Source organism: Bos grunniens, chromosome 4 (genome assembly GCF_055505025.1).
Source record: "Bos grunniens cultivar Pamir isolate PY7600 chromosome 4, Bosgru_T2T1.0, whole genome shotgun sequence".
Classification (NCBI taxonomy): domain Eukaryota; kingdom Metazoa; phylum Chordata; class Mammalia; order Artiodactyla; family Bovidae; genus Bos; species Bos grunniens.
In genome coordinates this window covers 67778438-67798884 of record NC_141168.1, presented here as the reverse complement: position 1 = coordinate 67798884, position 20447 = coordinate 67778438, and the positions used below count along the sequence as shown (strand labels likewise).

At 37.4% G+C, this 20447-nt stretch overlaps 1 protein-coding gene across 7 annotated transcripts in view; it reads left to right on the top strand.

The window, feature by feature from the left end:
* The first annotated feature begins 3833 nt into the window (after positions 1-3833).
* TFEC (transcription factor EC) overlaps positions 3834-20447 on the top strand; it is a 95557-nt gene continuing 78943 nt past the window's right edge. For 2 of the 7 annotated variants that reach the window (XM_086396722.1, XM_086396719.1), the window contains exons 1-2: positions 3906-4014; positions 9008-9156. The gene's annotated coding sequence lies outside the window, so the exon portion shown is untranslated. Of the gene's footprint in view, positions 4015-9007; positions 9157-20447 lie in introns of all 7 variants that reach the window. The other 5 variants (XM_086396723.1, XM_086396718.1, XM_086396720.1 and 2 more) reach the window with 5 other exon arrangements.

Below are 20447 nucleotides of genomic sequence, written 5' to 3'. Positions count from 1 at the left end.
AATATCCCAGGTCTTTTTCTCCCTGCCTGGAATAAGTCTAAGCGTTTTACATAATTTTCAGTGTCATGAAACTAAGAATTACTAATACAAAGAAGAGAATGTTATGATCCAGTTCAGCAATATATTTTCAGGTAAGAAGATAAACAATCAAATCTTGATAATACAGTGTAACAATTACCTACATATTATATGATTAAAAACTATGGAAAAAATCATTTCCTCAGGTTTTTTTGTTAGTCATTAAAAATATTTCTTTATTAAAAGAGGTTTTAATCTCTATGTGCTCAAATATGTTAGAATTTCTTGATATTTTTCTCTACTTTATGGATTACAAAATAGTCACATTTTGGAGGGTGATTTTTAAAATTTTATATTTGTATCTTTAAGATTTTGAAATTAAATTTTTGGTGTAGTAGAAGTATGGGTCTCTGTCTACCCATTTTAGCTGTTTACCCTTAAAATATTTATTGAGAAATATGTTTCCTACTGATGTGAAATGCAATCTTCAATATATACTAAATTTCTAAAAATTTAGGTTTGAGTTTTCTATCTACTATATGTTAGCAGCAAACTGTTTTAATTAGTGTAGTTTTACAGTATGTTCAGTATCTCATTGGTCAAGTCCTTCTTCACATTATTTTTTATTTTCAAAATATTTTGGCTATGTTTTTCATTTTTTTTAGTAAATAATAATAGAAATACCAATAGAATATAACTAGAATTTTGATTGATATTATATTGAATTTATAAACTTATTTGGAATTAAAATATACTGACTTTAATACTTATTATATTTAGATGTGTTAAGTTCCATCTTTTCACCCACTCAAGAGCATTTAACTCTTATGTTTCAAAGGAAGCTTATAGACAGGAGGTCAGATACAATTTACAGTTTGAAAAAAAGGAGAGTCTTGCATTAGGACATTCTAAGTAGAATAAATTCATAGAATTCTTAGTAGTAGGGCTTCCCTGGTAGCTCAGTTGGTAAAGAATGGCCTGCAATGCAGGAGACCCTGGTTCCATTCCTGGATTGGGAAGAGACACTGGAGAAGGGATAGGCTACCCATTCCAGTATTCTTGGGTTTTCCTCTTGGCTCAGCTGGTAAAGAATCTGCCTGCAATGCAGGAGACCTGGGTTTGATCCTGGGGTTTGGAAAATCCCCTGGAGAAGGAAAAGGCTACCCACTCCAGTATTCTGGCCTGAAACATTCCATGGACTGTATAGTCCATGGGGTTGCAAAGAGTCCAACAGAGTGACTTTCACTTTTACTTTCAAGTAGAAGGAAGGAAGGAAGTTTATGATGAAGCTTGAAATCCAGATTTAGATTTGGTTGTGAGGACTTTTATATGCTATTCTAGAGGAATGGGAATCGTTTAGGCAGTAGGAAGTTTCTGATGTTTACCACTAAGGAGAATAAACTGATCAAATCTGTGATTTAGAAAGACTAATCATGTGGTTGGGCTCCCCCGATGGCTCAGAGGGTAAAGAATCCACCTGCAATGCAGGAGACCTGGATTCAACCCCTGGGTTGGAAAGATCCCCTGGAGGAGGGCATGGCAACCCATTCCAGTATTCTGGAGAATCCCCACTGACAGAGGCATCTGGCTACAGTTCATGGTATCACAAAGAGTTGGACATGACAGAGCAACTAAGCACAATCATGTGGTTGGTTCCACTGAAAACCAGTCCTCATGCAGAAGCTATTTTGGGGACCATGAAATCACTTCTTCAACATAAATTCATGTATGGTTGAAAGGGGCTTTTATGATTAACATGGAGAAGGCAATGGCACCCCACTCCAGTACTCTTGCCTGGAAAATCCCATGGATGGAGGAGCCTGGTAGGCTGCAGTCCATGGGGTCGCTAAGAGTCGGACACGACTGAGCGACTTCACTTTCACTTTTCACTTTTCATGCATTGGAGAAGGAAATGGCAACCCACTCCAATGTTCTTGCCTGGAGAATCCCAGGGACGGGGGAGCCTGGTGGGCTGCTGTCTATGGGGTCGCACAGAGTCGGACATGACTGAAGTGACTTAGCAAATTAGCAGCATGATTAACAAAAGGTGCTTCTCTCATCCCTGTTAGGAACCGTGAACCAGGAACCATGAATGAAGTCCAAATATTTATTTCTTATTTTATCACAGTATCATACACAGTAGCAAACTATCCCTAAACATTTTGGTGCACAAATTATTTTTAAAACTAAAACTATATTTTAATATAAGTAACAAATATATTTATTATTGGAGAAGGCAATGGCACCCCACTCCAGTACTCTTGCCTGGAAAATCCCATGGACGGAGGAGCCTGGAAGGCTGCAGTCCATGGGGTCGCTGAGGGTCAGACACGACTGAGCGACTTCACTTTCACTTTTCACTTTCATGCATTGGAGAAGGAAATGGCAACCCACTCCAGTGTTCTTGCCTGGAGAATCCCAGGGACAGGGGAGCCTGGTGGGCTGCCGTCTATGGGGTTGCACAGAGTTGGACACGACTGAAGTGACTTAGTAGTAGAAGCTATAGGTAAACAAAAATTTTTTAAATATCTTAAGTGTTCCACTGGAACACCATTAGCATATAAGCACCATTAACACATTGGTGGCTTTTGCTTCAGGAGTGTGTATCCATACATTTCTAACTTTTCAGAAACCAAAATGTATGCCTTTATAGTAATAGAGCTTCAGCACTTATGAATCCCACAAATGTGTTTTAAACTATATTTCAATCTAAAGTCAAAATCTCAGTGTTTCTCTTTCTTAAAAGTGTTTCTTAATTTCCAAAATTAATTTTACTCTGAAATAAGTATTTACTCCTTCCCATCACCTTAAGAGATTTAAATGTATCAGAACACCATCAGAAATTGTAAAATGGCTCAAAAATTATTGCTGATGAGAGAACTTTAAAAATTTTTGCTCAATAGTTTTGCAGTTCTTCATGGAAGACACAGTGTTGAGACATTGTTATATAGCCTTCACTGTTTGACAAACATAAATGTCAATTTAATTGCATGATTTTTATAAAACACAAGGGTAGGAAGAATTTGAATGTAATCTTTGCATGAAACTTCAGTAATTATACTATATGTAATGATGTAACTATTATAAAATAAATGCAAAGTTTCATAGCACAAATTGTAGTGTAGGAACAAAGATGTATCTTTAGATTTTTACTTTCATGTAGGTAACTGATAAAGGAAATGAGACTTCTTTAGATGTTTCTTTTATAAAAGGCAGCGAGTGAGTAACCGGTACTCATGTCTCTTAAAAATATAGATCACATTGGGATGTTAATAATAATAAATTAGAAATCTTGTAAGCTGAATTAAATATCTTCCATCCACACAGGGAGATAAAATATTGCTGTACAAGATTAAAGTTATCCTAGAATTTGAGGGCAAAATCATATGTAAGGAAAATGTGATTATATGAAATATGGGAAAATTGATGGCCTAAAGCAGAAACTCAAAATCTATTAATACTCTCAACAAAAGTGCAATTCTTAAAAACTGGAAATCAGTGCAGGTCAGTTTGTTGAAGAAATATTAAATGTGAGACTTAATATGATGCAATAAAGATGGGATCTTAGTCTACTTTGATAACAACCATTTACTGCTTGTGCATATTCTGGGAAGAAATGTTGATTATGGGCAATGGGATCAATGAGAGCTTTTATTCTGACCACATTACTGGGGAGACTTTTGTTGGAGTGCTGTTTCTCAAGTTGGTAGCATATTTCAGATAAAGAAAGGAAGTCCCCAGTGTGAAACTGCTGTGTCATTTCTTCTTCCTTAACTGAAATTCCAACCAAAGTTCAGGAAATGCCCTAATGAGCCACTTCTCTTTTCTCTTTCCTCAACTAAGTGGATTCCAACCAGCCCAAACTATTCATTATTCATGATTGTGTCGTTTACTTTGGTTGTCTCTTTTAGCATGGTGCTTATATTATGGGAAGAGTGATTATAATTTGTTGCTGTTTGTAAAGGTAATAACACTGATAGAATCCAATCATTGCTGGTAGGTAACCAAACTGACAAGTTAATTTTCTGTACTTTAAACTGTGAAAGCGGAGTCTAATCAATATCTGCTTTACTTTGATATTTGTGGCTTACTGATAATTATAGTTTTATCTTGCATGATCACTGGGTATCAGGATGTTATAGTAGTTGAGCTGTGATTTTCTGTAATTTGGGTAAAATATATCTAAAACTCTATTAATGCCTTATTTTAATCAAGATGTAGAAATCACTGTTTTATTTCATAACCAAAGCAATTTCTTCTTTCAGTTTAATATTCTAGAGTATTTACTAAATTGGAACATGATTTGACATTTTATTGCATCTTATATGTTATTTTATGAGTAAATGTTAATTTCTGTTTACATTTTAGCAATATATATTTTATTGGCTTTTAAATGTAAGAAAATATGAGTACTCTTCAGAGCAGAAATAATATCAGATAGTACTTTAGCATATGCTATTTTTCAAGCATCAAAGTTATTCTGTTTTTTATGAAAATTTGAATCTGAAAAATTTGTATAGGGGATGTCAAATATCCCAAAGCAATAACTTTTTATTATAATAGTTTTCAATTACTTTATTAGTCATAGTTTTTAATTGTAATAATTAGCAGAGTTGTAGTAGGGACTGGAAGATTATATATATATTTGTATATATATGCACATAAATACACATATATTTTGTATATATTTGTTTATATGAATTATAACCCATGCTTTTAGCAACATCTTAAAATGTTTAATTGGGAATAGACATTTTGAGAAGAAAATAAACCTGAGATAATCTTTAATTCATTTTCAATAACTTTTTAGTAACTTATTTACTAGAAATTCATTTAAAGTTAAGAGACTTTAAAATAACCTTCACAGTTCTTCCCTATTCAGGCTGTGTCAACAAAACAAAGTGAAGCAGAATATGGAGTTCATTATCAAGATTATTTAGACAATTCCGCTTCACTCCTATTTTAGGTGAATCTGAGTCTAGCTTTACACTTTGAAGTAAATTTTGAATTAATACTAAATCTTTTACTTTTTTGGTAGAAGCTACCTTAAATAGGCCAAACTTTGTAATCTCCAGCTTGAGAATAAAAACTTTATTTTAGCTATAAACCAGATGGAATAGAGATAATTTTCATGTTGTATATGTCTTTGGTTTGATTACCATTACTTTTCTTAAAAGATTTCTGTTTCATTACAAAGGAGTAGAGTATTTCAATGTATGTGTAATTTTGTTGAACTGGAAGTTGCAGCTGATGTCAAAAATGAGACAAACTGAAAAAAGTTCATTCAAAATCAGCTTAATTTTAAAGACTGTGACACAAGGATTTATTATGTTTTAGACAACCAAAATAATATGAGATATTTAAATCTGATGGAAATTTCTCTTCAGTCCATGGAATATTACAGACAAGAATATCCTAGCATTAGTGACATTTTCAGAAATTGTAGTAATTTTGAAAGTGGAAATAATTTTTAAAACAATGGTTTGAATAGTTAGAAAGGAGAAATAAGAAAAGGAGAAACTGAAAGAAATAAAATATTCTTATACAATAGTTTCAAATAAACTAATGAAATATGATTCTAAAGAATAACTATGGATACTAATAAAGTAGTAAACATACATGTGGAAATATAATGTATTCTTTATTAATCAATGTATAAATAAAATTCAATTTTATTTTTCTAAAAATAAGTGTACAAAATGAAATTCATTCAACATGCCAGATTCTTCACAGAGGCAAATCTGATTAATTCTTTATAGTAAAAAATGTTAGATTAAGCAATGGAGTGATAGCAGATCCACAGAAGTCATGTCTACAAATAGCAGATTGCAAAATTTACACTGTTGGCTAAAACAAAACAAGTGAATAGTGAAATGAATAATGCAAAATAGTTGCTCAGGTTTTATTGATTATATTTACCAAGATCAGGAAGAAGAGTCAGTGAAGCATAGATAGCCGAAGATGTATGAGGAAGTGTAAGAATCACAAGTGTTTTTGAAAACATAACTTGTGAAGGGAGACTTTAACAATAGTTTTGTAGAAAAATGAATATTAATAATATACAAAAATATTCTTAATTTTGGTTAGATATTAATTTCCAGCCTGTTAAGGAATCTGTAAATCAGTGTGTAGGTGTCTGGCGATATACCAAAATTGGCAGACATTTTGCTTGTGAGAACTTAGCTGATGATAGATAATTTAAATCTTGTCCCATTGCTTATCAGCAAATAAGAACGGTATGCGAATGTATTGTAGGTGGAGCTAGAACATGCCAGCCAATGCAGGAGACATGAGAGACGTGGGTTCGATCCCTGGGTCGGGAAGATCCCCTGAAGGAGGATATGACAATATGCTCCAGTATTCTTGCCTGGAAAATCTCATGGACAGAGGAGCCTGGCAGGCTACAGTCCATAGGGTCACAAAGAGTCATACAAGACTGAAGCAACTTAGTACATCTGCTAAACATTAGGAAAATTGAGGGATCTGTGTTATTGAAAAGTGAGATAGTACGATAGATTGTAGAATTTCTTTAGATGACCAGTTTTAAGAACAGATTGGTTAAAAAAAGTAAGTCCTAGGTTCTAATTTTGTTATTGTTCTTAGGATACAGCTAGAGGTTGAGCTTAATGACCTTAAAGCCTATTAGGATGCTGTTTTTCTTTTTATCACTTTAAGTTTGAAAGAACATGTGGGTTTCAAAAATAGAACTAAAAAGACAGTTGAAGGGAATGAATCTGGGAAAGAGATTGAGTTTTAATTCGAATTCCCATGTCTCCTTACTTCATTCCCAAGAGTTACCATGGAAGACTATTTCCAAATCATTTCTTGTCGTTCCTGAAACACTCCTCCTTAGCCAATGTACTGGAACAGATTGTAATTCACTTTCTAGCTTCTTCCACTGAGCCACAAATCCTTCTGTTCCTCCCTTTCTTTATTCTTTCTTTTGCAAACATGTTTCTAATACAGAAGTTTGTACATTCATGAACAACTAATTTCTGAAAGATATTTAGCTTCCTTAGATGTATTTCCAAGTAAGAATTTGAGCTAGGGTTATCTGTTCAATCAGGCATTTGACTGTATCTCTTTTTACCTCCACTGGGGAAAACTGGTTCTATCAAACATCTTTCCATACGCTTAAAAAATCTACAGCACTGTCTATTTGTCTTGAAAATCTGTCTATAGACAGGTAATGCTCTCAGCTAGTGCTTGCAGGGAATTCCTCAACAGTTAGGATTTTGACATTCTCTGCTACCTTTGATCTTGTGTAAATTCAAATAGATTTGAACTGAACTACTGAGGTCTGCAACAGAAGTTTTGTTAGTAGAATTTTTACCATTAGATTTTAAGGTCTGATAAACTTTTAGCCTTCTCCTTAGTTAGTCTTAGGCTAGGAAACATCTGATCCTCTAGTCATTCTCTCAAATGTTTTGCTCCATTTTGTCAATCACTTGTCCTCTTCTAAAGCTTCTGATTGTCCTGCACGTATGTAAGGTACTTTTCACATGATGGATGATTTGCTCTTTCCATCAGAGCAGATGTGTGAAAAGCATGGCATATTCAGGGGTCTTTGATTAGAGCTTGGAATCATTGTGGGGAATAACATAAAGAAGAGCTGGAGAATTAAGGTAGGGGCAGATCATAAGAGCTATGCTTTTAAGGGTTATATGATTTTAACAAGAGTAACTTGATCTGATTGTGTTTTAATCAAGGTTATCCCTGGCCATTTGGAACATGGATTGGTGGGACGAAAGACCAAAGTCATGTTTTAGATTTTGTTTATAGAGTCCTCCTGTATATTAAGCCAGCAAGGACAAGTATGTAGGTAATACTTTGTAAAGTGATTGTTTGTACCTCTGGCAAGAACAGAAGACAAGATCTTTGCTAAAAATATGATAGAACATCATAAGAAAATCAAAGGTGATGAACTGTCCTTTTTCACTGTAGAAGTAACCACTTAAACTGAACACAAATTAGCTCCCAAACAGTGGGCCAAGCAAATATTTGCAAATGATTCAGTGATTTCTTTGTGGTTGCTTGGTTTAGAGCTGATAGAACACACTGTAAAATAGGAAGTCAGAAGTTCAGCATTTTTAGCTTGCTACTAACTTGCCATGTGACTTTGAATAAGTCTGTGTGTTTGGGAGGGGGGAGTGTTTACTGAATGTTTTAAATTGAATTAACACATAGCGTGGAGAGTGAATGAAGGGCTGAGGCTGAGCTTGAGTGTGAAGGAAGAGGGGTCTGGTGGTGTTAAGGTTTAAATCTCCCATGCTTGAGGGGTAGTTCTAAATTTATTCCAGGGATATCAAACTTAGATTGGTCATGAGAGCTCTAAGATTGGAAATCTAGGTCACAACCCAAAGGGAGGACTTGTCTGCTTCTCCCTATGTGATCCGTAATCTCACATTTATGACAGATTTATAGAGCACAAAACATAATCAGGGGTTACTATCTCATATATCCTCTCCTACGAAAATAGCCTTCGAGGACTCTGCTTTAGGACAGAGCTCTCAGAGCAAAACAAAGTAGAGAAAAAAGCAACTCTGCATAACTTGGCTTTTCGTCATAGGTCATATCTACTTTTCCATATTTTCCAAAAATATATTGTCAGTTCATTCTCATTTCTATTTGTTTCAGAAGGAGACCTTTCACTAGGTAGTATCTAAATTCATTTAGATTCAGCCCCACTGAACATACCCAGTGAAATATATAACACAACTTTTAACCAATTACTTAAGATATATTTGTCCAAAGACAAAACAAACAGTAAGGACAAAATAACAAGTAAAATATCCCATAATATGCTAGAAGAAGGAAAGAATTTATAAAGTAAATGCACAAGCTCAAACATTAAGACCTCTTCTGAGGGATAAAAGAAAGACAGTAGAATATTAACTATAATACTTCTGCTTGAGTTCAGTCATTGTAGGAGTTTTAGTGAGTATCAAAATCAGATATTGTACATGAAATCATCTCTTCTCTTCCCTAGAGTTATCATCCACTGAGCTTTCATCATATACTAAAGACTTTATCACCTTATTTGAGCCTGACATGGTCTTAAGGCAAGTCCCACTCTTTACATTGCTGAGAAAAGTGAGGCTTCTGAAGGATAGGTGACTTTCCCAAGGTGACCAGTGGGTAAGTGATGGGGCAGCGACCTGAATCTAATTCTTTATAGGCTTTGTGTGTGTTAGTTGCTCAGTGATGTCTGACTCTTTGCAACCCCATGGACTGTAGTCCACCAGGCTCCTTTGTCCATGGGATTCTCCAGGCAAGACTACTGGAGTGGGTAGCCATTCTCTTCTCCAGGGGATCTTCCCTAAGTAAATTCTATAGTGTTTTCTGGGGAACTTTTAAATTTAAACTTTATATTTGTTGTTCTACTTTACTCATTTTGAACAAGATCCGATCTTTAAAGCAGAGAAGGGGAAACAGTTCAAAGGACAAGGATTGGGGGAAATCAGAAATCACAGCTATTTAAGAAGTGGTTTCTAGGCTTAAACATGGATAATGAGGTCTTGGACTGCATTAAATTTGCAAAAATACCAGTTGTAGAGGTAACAAGGGACCAGAATAGATGGCTCTATTTCATAAAAGAAAGGGGCAAAGTGAAGAGACTCATTAATGTTGAAGCAGTAGATGGATAACCAGTGACAAATATCACGTAGATATGCTTCAGTTTGGTCAGAGAAAGGTCATTGATTATTTTTGGTTAAACTGGTTCACAGAGGCCAGGTTTCCACTAAAAAAGGGAATTAATTGCTTCCATTTCCCACTAATTGCCTCAACATTTCCCTTTGCTTTGTCATTGGAGATTTGGTCAGAGAGGCAAAAAGTCAAAAGTCAGAGTTTGATGGAATCTACATAAAAAGGGAATCTGAGGAGACCAAATTATGGCATTTGGTGTAATAACTATAATGATATTTAGCATTTTTCCCTGGGAGTGCTGTGGATTTTTAGAGACCTTTTCAATCTTTAATCAGACCATAGGGCACATTTAAGAGGGTTCACTGTTTTTATTTCCATCTAGAGAATAAGGCATCACAGAGAGTTGAAATGACCCAGGGCAAGTCTCCTGAGATGTTAATCCTGTATGTTGGATTACAATCTGTATGTTGAGTTTTAGCTGAAAGGCTGGGCTTTCCCCAGACATATCATTCATTCATGCTCCTTCAGAGTTTAGATTTTTTGTACATTATTCTCTGAGGTTACTACTTCTATCAATGACAGAAAAATTACCCAAGAATATGCCATGAAATAGTTTTGATTGCATAGACTTGCTTAGTTTTCAGGCAATTAATTGATTCTTGAGCCATCTTCAATTAATGAGATCTTCTACCTCTTATTTTCTTACTTAATCTTTAAAATCCTTTCTAGCTCTAACTCTTTTGGAATCTGGGTTTTGTCTTCCAGACAGCTTTAAATTTTTTTTTTTTTTAATTTTTGGAACTCAAAGTAACAGTGTAAAAAGTTGGAGGAACATGGGATCTGGACATGCCAGGTCAGTGTTCAATCATCCTGATTCCTCTATTGTTGTTCAGCGCTAAGTTGTGTCCAACTCTTCACAACCTCATGGACTGTAGCATACAGGCTTCCCTGTCCTCCACCATTTCCCAGAGTTTACTCAAATTCATGTCCACTTAGTCAGTGATGCTGTCTAACCATCTCATCTTCTGCTGCCCTCTTCTCCTTTTGCCTTCAATCTTACCCAAGATCAGTGTCTTTTCCAATGAGTCAGCTCTTCACATCAGGTGGCCAAAGTACTGGAGCTTTGGCTTCAGTATCAGTACTTCCAATGAACATTCAGGGTTGACTTCATTCAGGATTGACTGGTTTGATTTCTGGTTTACTTCAGAGGTTCAAGAGACAAATGTTTCTCTCTAGGAAGTCCCAATCCCACAGTATCAGCTACTCTTCTTTTCTGGAAGAACCAGAAATATATAATTACTAATGAGATATTTATTATACTGTAGGTTCTTAGAAACATGGTCTATTAGAATGAGCATAGGTTTTAAAGCAAAATGACTAGGTTTGAAAGCCAGCTTTGTCATAACTAGCTGTGTGATCTCAGAGAGGTCATGTAATTTGACTGAAATTCAATTTCTTCATGTGTAAACCTGATACACCACATTGTGTTTCAGGATTATTAAGTGAGAAAGTAAAGGTAAATCACCCAGCTCAATGCCCACATAGAATGCGGACCTAGAGACTTTAGCCATATACTTATTAACATTGTTATTAGAAATTATAATTATTTTAAATGATAAAACTATTAATTGGGAAATGACTTTTAAAAAAGTAAAGCCCTAGAATAGAAGAAGTCTGCTGTGTACTTAGTCACTCAGTCATGTCTGACTCTTTACGACCCCATGGACTATAGGTCTCCAGGCTCTTCTATCCATGGGGATTCTCTAGATAAGAATACTGGAGTAGGTTGCTATGTCCTCCTCCAGGGGATCTTCCCAACCCAGGGATTGAACCCAGGTCTCTCACGTTGCAGACGGATTCTTTGCCAGCTGAGCCACCAGGGAAGCCCAAGAATACTGAAGTGGGTAGCCTATCCCTTCTCCAGGGTATCTTCCTGACCCAGGAATCGAACCAGGGTCTCCTGAACTGCAGATAGATTCTTTACCAGCTGAACTAACTGGGAAGCCCATTAAAGTACTAAAAGAAGTCTAGACTTTATAAAAATCTTTTATTTGAATAAGATGCTTTCACAGTTATGGTGAACTTGAGCTGGACCATCTTCTGATCAGATGCTTCTCTACAACAAATTCTCCTTACCTTCCCCCATTGAAAGGGCTTTACTCACATTAAGTCATTTAGTAATCAGAATGATTCTGGAAATTAATTGAACTTCCCTGGTGACTCAGAAGGTAAAGAATCTGCCTGCAATGCAGGAGACCTGGGTTCGATCCCTGGGTTGGGAAGATCCCCCGGAGGAGGACATGGCAACCCACTCCAGTATTCTTGCCTGGAAAATCCCCATGGACAGAGAAGCCTGGTGGGCTACAGTCCATGGGGTTGCAAAGAGTTGGACACAACTGAGTGACTAAGCACAGCACACACACTGTGCCCAGTGTTCAGATAAGAGTAGCTCCTCTAAGCCATACAACTTATCAGCACAGTTTTGAAATTAGGTAGGCTGATTCTAAAACTTATAATTCTAACAGCTCCTCTAACACTGCTTTGGAGACATCAGACTGTAGTTCAAGGTTGTCATTTGTGCAAGATGAAAAAGTAAATAACCCTCATTTTTAAATTAAGGAGATTCTTGTGTGTGTATGTTAGTCGCTCAGTCATGTCCGACCCTTTGCAACCCCATGGACTATAGCTCTCTAGGCTTCTCTGCCCATGGAATTCTCCAGGAAAGAATACTGAAGTGGGTTGCCATTCCCTTCTCCAGGAGATCTTCCCAGCCCAGGGAATGAACCCAAGTCTCCTGCATTGTAGGCAGATTCTTTAGGAGATTCTTAAAGCCTATCTTTCATCTGACAGAAATGACTACTTACACCAAGAATCAAAAACTGCTGTCAATAGTGATACCTATGTCACCAAACCCTGCCTTGGATTCTTTCTAAGTGTTTTTATTTAATTTCAAAAGGCACAACCAGCCCATTCCCCTGTCAGAATACATCTCAGTCCTCTAATCAAGAAATGTCAGGAGCTGGGCGTATGGCTTCTTCCTGCTCCCATGGTGCTTTCCCTTTGTCTGCCCCTGCCCTTGCCGCCCTCTGGAGCCCTCAGCAGGCCCCGTGAGCCTGCTTCCCCAGTGCTGATGTTGGGGTCCAACTCTGAGGAGAGCCCTAATTGTCAAACTGGTTACTCACAACTTTTTTGACTTGTTTCTCTTAAACAGTGTAGCTTAATAAAACTCTTCAAATATACACACAGGGCACACCTACTAACACAGGAAGAGCTAAGACCGTGTTCACAGGGGAAAGCTGGTTTGACTGTTTTGATTAACTTGACTGCTCAAGTCAGTCAAAAAGTAATCACCAGTTAATGGTTTATTTTGACAGATTTTTGGCCCACTATGACTGCTTATTTGACTGGCTTGCCTGTCATTTTGAAGTGGTCAGATTGACTGGAGACAGTCTAACTGGAAAATTTAACTTTGGAGTACGTGGGTGTCTGTATACCAGAATCTACTTTAAATAACTTTATTTGAAATCTGTACATATTTTCCTGGGACCAGTGAGAGAAGTTTGAAAGTGACACATTGCAGCATTTGACTTTCTAGAGTGAGATGTCTTACTGCTTGCACAGCCTGGCAATATATTTATAGGCTACAAAACAATCACATTTCCCCTATGCAATATAGAATTCAATAAGCTTAAAACTCTCCCCTAACTTGGCCAAATCCTAGTAAGGCATCATATTCTCTTACTCCTCTGAAGAGTTGGTGATAGACGTATGACAGCAAAAGACTTCTCAGGTATCAAGTTACCAATTCAGTCATTAGTGACTTGTGGTAAGGCAAAGTTGACCTTGCCACTAATAGTAGCCCTTCTAAGAATTTATGAGAGACAGAAAAAAACAAAACACCAAACAAACCTTTGATGAGAGGCAAGAGAATCTGATTAACATTATCTGAGCTGCTTTTTAAAAGCAAGCCCCCTTTTATCTATCTTATGTTCCTTTAGGAAATTTACTTGGAAATTAGCTCCCAGGTTTGGGCAAGACAAAAACCTGGATGGAAATAATGATTGATTTTCACATTATCATGTGGGATTTTATGGGAGAACATAATGAGGTTATTGTCTACTGTAAGCAAAATTTTTTGAAGTCCGGTTTACATTGGTTGAACACCCTAATACATTTTTTTTTGAGAATTTGAAATATCCTGTTATTGTTTGAAATACATTCACGTGCTTCTCTTCAGCACTCCTAAAAAAGATCTACTTTTTCTCATGGAAATGTTTTGTGAATGTTCTGGACTTAGGTGCGATCTCACATGCCTTTATTAAATAAGATCAGTGGTAAAATAGCAATGTCTCATGCTCTCTCTGTTCGCTCATCCCTGTAGCATTTGACTCTGTTAACCAGTTATTTTCCTTGAAATTCTATCCTACTTTGGCTTTGTTATATCATTCTACCCTAATTTTCATTATACTTTCTTGAGATTTCTCTAGTCTTCCTTGCCCATTACACGTTCCTCAGGGTCCTTTACCTGGCTTCTGTCTTTTTAACTCTAACTCTTTGTTTGGTGTGATTTTAAGTAAAACCCTGATTCAGCGATTTATTCTGAGATGGCCACCAAGTCTGTTTCTGTAAGCGCACACATCTAGCTATTAACTAGGCCTTCCTCTTGGACACTTTACAGTCACTCTGATTTCATTATGTCTAACACTGAAGTTATCATCTTTCCTTCTAATTGTTTACCTCCATTTTTATTCTTTATTTAGATTAAGTGCCATCTTCTCCACAATTTCTCATTTCAGATGGAAGCATTATAGGTGAAGCATCAAGGTGAATCTTCCTTCTCCTTCACCACATGTATAAATCAATAAGAAATCCTGTACATATTTTTCAAAATTTATCCTCTGTATTATGGATAGTATTTGACCTACCTTTAAAACATCAAATTCTATTGCCATAACTTGGGCCCTCTAGTCTCCTCTCCTGGAATATTACTAAAAACTCCCAATTGTTCTCCTGTGTCCTCATCTTTCAATAATCCAGTCTCCGTATTTTTGCCTAAGGGATTTTTATGAAATACTAATTGATCATCTTACTAGCCTGCTAAAAGTCCAGTATGGCACACTGGGGCTGTCAGTACAAAGCTCAGGGTGGTGTTTGTTCATTTTTATGAAGTGACTTCTGCCCAGTTTTCTATTTTCATCTGTTCTCACCTATACTAAAGCAACTTATCATGCACACATACTATATTCAGATCACATTGAGGAATAAAGAAAGGAAGGGAGGAAGGGGGTAGGAAAGCAACATTTTGCTTTTATAACTTCTGCTATTGGAGCATTTTAATGACATTGATAGGTTAATTAAACATATTAGATTTGGGGAGTTCATGATCTGAGCCACAGTCAGCTCCCGGTCTTGTTTATGCTGACTGTATAGAGTTTCTCCATCTTTGGCTACAAAGAATATAATCAATCTGATTTTGGTGTTGTCCATCTGGTGATGTCCATGTGTGGAGTCTTCTCTTGTGTTGTTGGAAGAGGGTGTTTGCTATGACCAGTGCATTTTCTTGGCAAAACTCTATTAGCTTTTGCCCTGCTTCATTCTGTACTCCAAGGCCAAATTTGCCTGTTACTCCAGGTGTTTCTTGACTTCCTACTTTTGCATTCCAGTCCCCTGTAATGAAAAGGACATCTTTTTTGGGTGTTAGTCCTAAAAGGTCTTGTAGGTCTTCATAGAATCCTTCAACTTCAGCTTCTTCAGCATTATTGGTTGGGGCATAGACTTGGATTAACTTGATATTGAATGATTTGCCTTGGAAATGAAGAGAGATCATTTTGTCGTTTTTGAGATTGCATCCAAGTATTGCATTTCGAACTCTTTTGTTGACTCTGAGGGCAACTCTATTTCTTCTAAGGGATTCTTGCCTACAGTAGTAGATATAATGGTCATCTGAGTTAAATTCACCCATTCCAGTCCATTTTAGTTCACTGATTCCTAAAATGTCGATGTTCACTCTTGCCATCTCCTGTTTGACCACTTCCAATTTGCCTTGATTCATGGACCTAACATTCCAGGTTCGTATGCAATATTGCTCTTTACAGCATTGGACCTTGCTTCCATCACCAGTCACATCCATAAGTGGGTGTTGTTTTTGCCTTGGCTCCATCTCTTCATTCTTTCTGGAGTTATTTCTCCACTGATCGCCAGCAGCATATTGGGCACCTACCAACCTGGGAAGTTCATCTTTCAGCGTCCTATCTTTTTGCCTTTTCATACTGTTCATGGGGTTCTCAGGGCAAGAATACTGAAGTGGTTTGCCATTCCCTTCTCCAGTGGGCCATATTTTGTCAGAACTCTCCACCATGACCTGTCCGTCTTGGGTGGCCCTACACAGCATGGCTTATAGTTTCATTGAGTTAGACAAGGTTGTGGTCCATGTGATTAGATTGGTTAGTTTCCTGTGATTGTGGTTTTCAACCTGCTGCCCTCTGATCAGTTTATTTCAGTTCAGTTGCTCAGTCATGTCCCACTCTTTGTGATCCCATGAACCGCAGCAGGCCAGGCCTTGCTGTTCATCACCAACTCCCGGGATTCACTCAAACTCATATCGGTGATGCCATCTAACCGTCTCGTCCTCTGTCGTCCCCTTCTCCTCCTGCCTTCAATCTTTCCCAACATCAGGGTCTTTTCAAATGAGTCAGCTCTTCACATTAGGTGGCCAAAATATTGCAGCTTCAGCTTCAACATCAGTCCTTCCAGTGAACACCCAGGACTAATTTCCTTTAGGATGGATTGGTTGGATCTCCTTGCAGTCCAAGGGACTGTCAAGAGTCTTCTCCAACACCACGGTTCAAAAGCATCAGTTCTTCGGCGCTCAGCTTTCTTTATAGTCCAACTCTCACATCCATACATGACTACTGGAAAAACCATAGCCTTGACTAGACAGACCTTTGTTGGCAAAGAAATGTCTCTGCTTTTTAATATTCTGTCTAGGTTGGTCATAACTTTCCTTCCAAGGAGTAAGAGTCTTTTAATTTCATGGCTGCAATCACCATTTTGGAGCTCAAAAAAATGGTCAGCCACTGTTTCCACTGTTTTCCCAATTATTTGCCATGAAGTGATGGGATTGGATGCCGTGATCTTAGTTTTCTGAATGTTGAGGTTTAAGTGAACTTTTTCACCCTCCTATTTCATTTTCATCAAGAGGTTCTTTAGTTCTTCACTTTCTGCCATAAGGGTAAATAGATTTAAGGGACTAGATCTGATAGACAGAGTGCCTGAGGAACTATGGACGGAGGTTCGTGACATTGTACAGGAGACAGGGATCAAGACCATCTGCAAGAAAAAGAAATGAAAAAAGCAAAATGGATGTCTGAGGAGGCCTTACAAATAGCTGTGTAAAGAAGAGAAGTGAAAAGCAAAGGAGAAAAGGAAAGATATACCCATTTGAGTGCAGAGTTCCAAAAAATAGCAAGGAGAGATAAGAAAGTTTCCTCAGTGATCAGTGCAAAGAAATAGAGGAAAACAATAGAATAGGAAGGACTAGAGATATCTTCAAGAAAATTAGAGATACTAAGGGAACATTTCATGCAAAGATGGGCACAATAAAGGACAGAAATGGTATGGACCTAACAGCAGAAGATATTAAGAAGAGGTGGAAAGAATACACAGAAGAACTATACAGAAGAGCTCTTAATGACCTAGATAACCATAATGATCACTCACCTAGAGCCAGACATCTTACAGTACAAGGTCAAGTGGGCCTTAGAAAGCATCACTATGAACAAAGCTAGTGGAGGTAATGGAATTCCAGTTGAGCTATTTCAAATCCTGAAAGATGATGCTGTGAAAATGCTGCACTCAATATGCCAGCAAGTTTGGAAAACTCAGCAGTGGCCACAGGACTGGAAAAGGTCAGTTTTCATTCTAATCCCAAAGAAAGGCAATGCCAAAAAATGCTCACTACTGCACAATTGCACTCATCTCACACACTAGCAAAGTAATGCTCAAAATTCTCCAAGCCAGGCTTCAGCAATACATGAACCATGAATTTCCAGATGTTCAATCTGGTTTTTAAAAAGGCAGAGGAACCAAAGATCAAATTGCCAACATCCGCTGGATCATCGAAAAATCAAGAGAGTTCCAGAAAAACATCTATTTCTGCTTTATTGACTATGCCAAAGCCTTTGTGTGGATCACAATAAACTGTGGAAAATTCTTAAAGAGATGGGAATACCAGACCACCTGACCTGCCTCTTGAGAAACCTATATGCAGGTCAGGAAGCAACAGTTAGAAGTGGATATGGAACAACAGACTGGTTTCAAATAGGAAAAGGAGTTCGTCAAGGCTGTATATTGTCACCCTGCTTATTTAACTTCTATGCAGAGTACATCATGAGAAATGCTGGGCTGGAAGAAGCACAAGCTGGAATCAAGATTGCCAGGAGAAATATCAATAACCTCAGATATGCAGATGACTCCACCCTTATGGCAGAAAGTGAGGAGGAACTAAAAAGCCTCTTGATGTAAGAGAAAGAGGAGAGTGAAAAAGTTGGCTTAAAGCTCAACATTCAGAAGATGAAGATCATGGCATCTGGTCCCATCACTTCATGGGAAATAGATGGGGAAACAGTGAAAACAGTGAGAGACTTTATTTTTGGGGGCTCCAAAATCACTGCAGATGGTGATTGCAGCCATGAAATTAAAAGACGCTTACTCCTTGGAAGGAAAGTTATGACCAACCTAGATAGCATATTGAAAAGCAGAGACATTACTTTGCCAACAAAGATCCGTCTAGTCAAGGCTATGGTTTTTCTAGTGGTGATGTATGGATGTGAGTTAGACTGTGAAGAAAGCTGAGTACCGAAGAATTGATGCTTTTGAACTGTGGTGTTGGAGAGGACTCTTGAGAGTCCCTTGGACTGCAAGGAGATCCAACCAGTCCATTCTAAAGGAGATCAGTCCTGGGTGTTCTTTGGAAGGAATGATGCTAAAGCTGAAACTCCAGTACTTTGGCCACCTCATGCGAAGAGTTGACTCACTGGAAAAGACTCTGATGCTGGGAGGGATTGGGAGCAGGAGGAGAAGGGGACGACAGAGGACGAGATGGCTGGATGGCATCATTGACTCAATGGACGTGAGTCTGAGTGAACTCTGGGAGTTGGTGATGGACAGGGAGGCCTGGCGTGTTGCAATTCATGAGGTCGCAAAGAGTCGAACACGATTGAGTGACTGAACTGAACTGAAAAGTGAATCAAGCTAAGTCAACTAATAGTGGGGAAGCAACTCCAACAGTTCTTTCATTAGAGAGTAGAATCAACTGATTCATATACAAATGTGGGAAACATTTTTTCTAATGCTGGGGGTGGAGTTTTACTATCTTTGTATGCTGATAATAAAAAAACATGTAATTGAGAAAATACTCTCCTTGTAATCAAAAGATGTGAAATCAAATTCACTTTTCTGCCTTGTGATTGTGAGTGAGTCTGATAACCTGTTTGAGCTTCAGTTTCTTTATCCATAAAATGAGGATCACTTCAGTTGCTCAGTTGTGTCCAACTCTTTGTAACCCCAAGGACTGCAGCATGCCAGGCTTCCCTGTCCATCACCAACTCCCAGAGATTACTCAAACTTTTGTCCATTGAGTCTGTGATGCCATCCAACCATCTTATCCTCTGTCGTCCCTTTTTCCTCCCACCTTCAATCTTTCTCAGCATTAGGGTCTTTTCCAGTGAGTCAGTTCTTTGCATCAGGTGGCCAAAGTATTGGAATTTCAGCTTCAGCATCAGTCCTTCCAATGAATATTCAGGACTGATCTCCTTTAGGATGGACTGGTTGGATCTTCTTGCAGTCCAAAGAACTCTCAAGAGTCTTCTCCAGCACCACATTTTGAAAGCATCAATTCTTCCCTGCTTAGCTTTCTTTATAGTACAACTCTCACATATGTACATTACTACTGGAAAAACTATAGCTAGAGGGACCTTTGTAGGCACAGTAATGTCTCTGCTTTTTAATATGCTGTCTAGGTTTGTCATAGCTTTTCTTCCAAGGAGCAAGCGTCTTTTAATTTGATGGCTACAGTCACCATCTGCAGTGGTTTTGGAGCCCAAGAAAATACAGTTTCTCACTGTTTCCATTGTTTCCCCATCTACGTGCCATGAAGTGATGGGACCAGATGCCATGATCTTAGTTTTCTCAATGTTGAGTTTTAAGCCAACTTTTTCACTCTACTCTTTCACTTTCATCAAGATAAAGGTGTTTAATCAAATTATTGGTTTGATTCAACTTGTGACTGTGGCTACTATTATTTTGCATTCTGGGGCTTTCAGCTAGTCCATGAGGTCCTGTGATCAGTCTTCTCAACAAATTAGTATTTTGTGGCTATATACTTACTATAACATAAACAATTTAAGTTGGAATTATATTTTTTTGATTCTAAACAAGAACCGTTCTTCAGTGATAAAGAGAAAGTAAAATTACAACTTTGTTTGAAGGTCTTTCATACATGAGAACACATTTACTTGGGGAATTTGTTTTATGTAAATAATGTAGTAACAGGTGCCTTTAGACCAGAGAGCCAAAAATAATTCTATGTACTAGTTATGTAAAACAAAGACAAGATAAATTTTACTTTTTTTTCCCCTCCAGAAATACTAGTAGTATCTACAAAAGTTGAATGATGAAATGTACTTATGAAACAGAGCTATTTTCTGCCATTTGTCAATCATAATGAATAATTTTAAAGTCTCATTTTCAATTAGATTATTTTAATATTTAACAACCTAAAA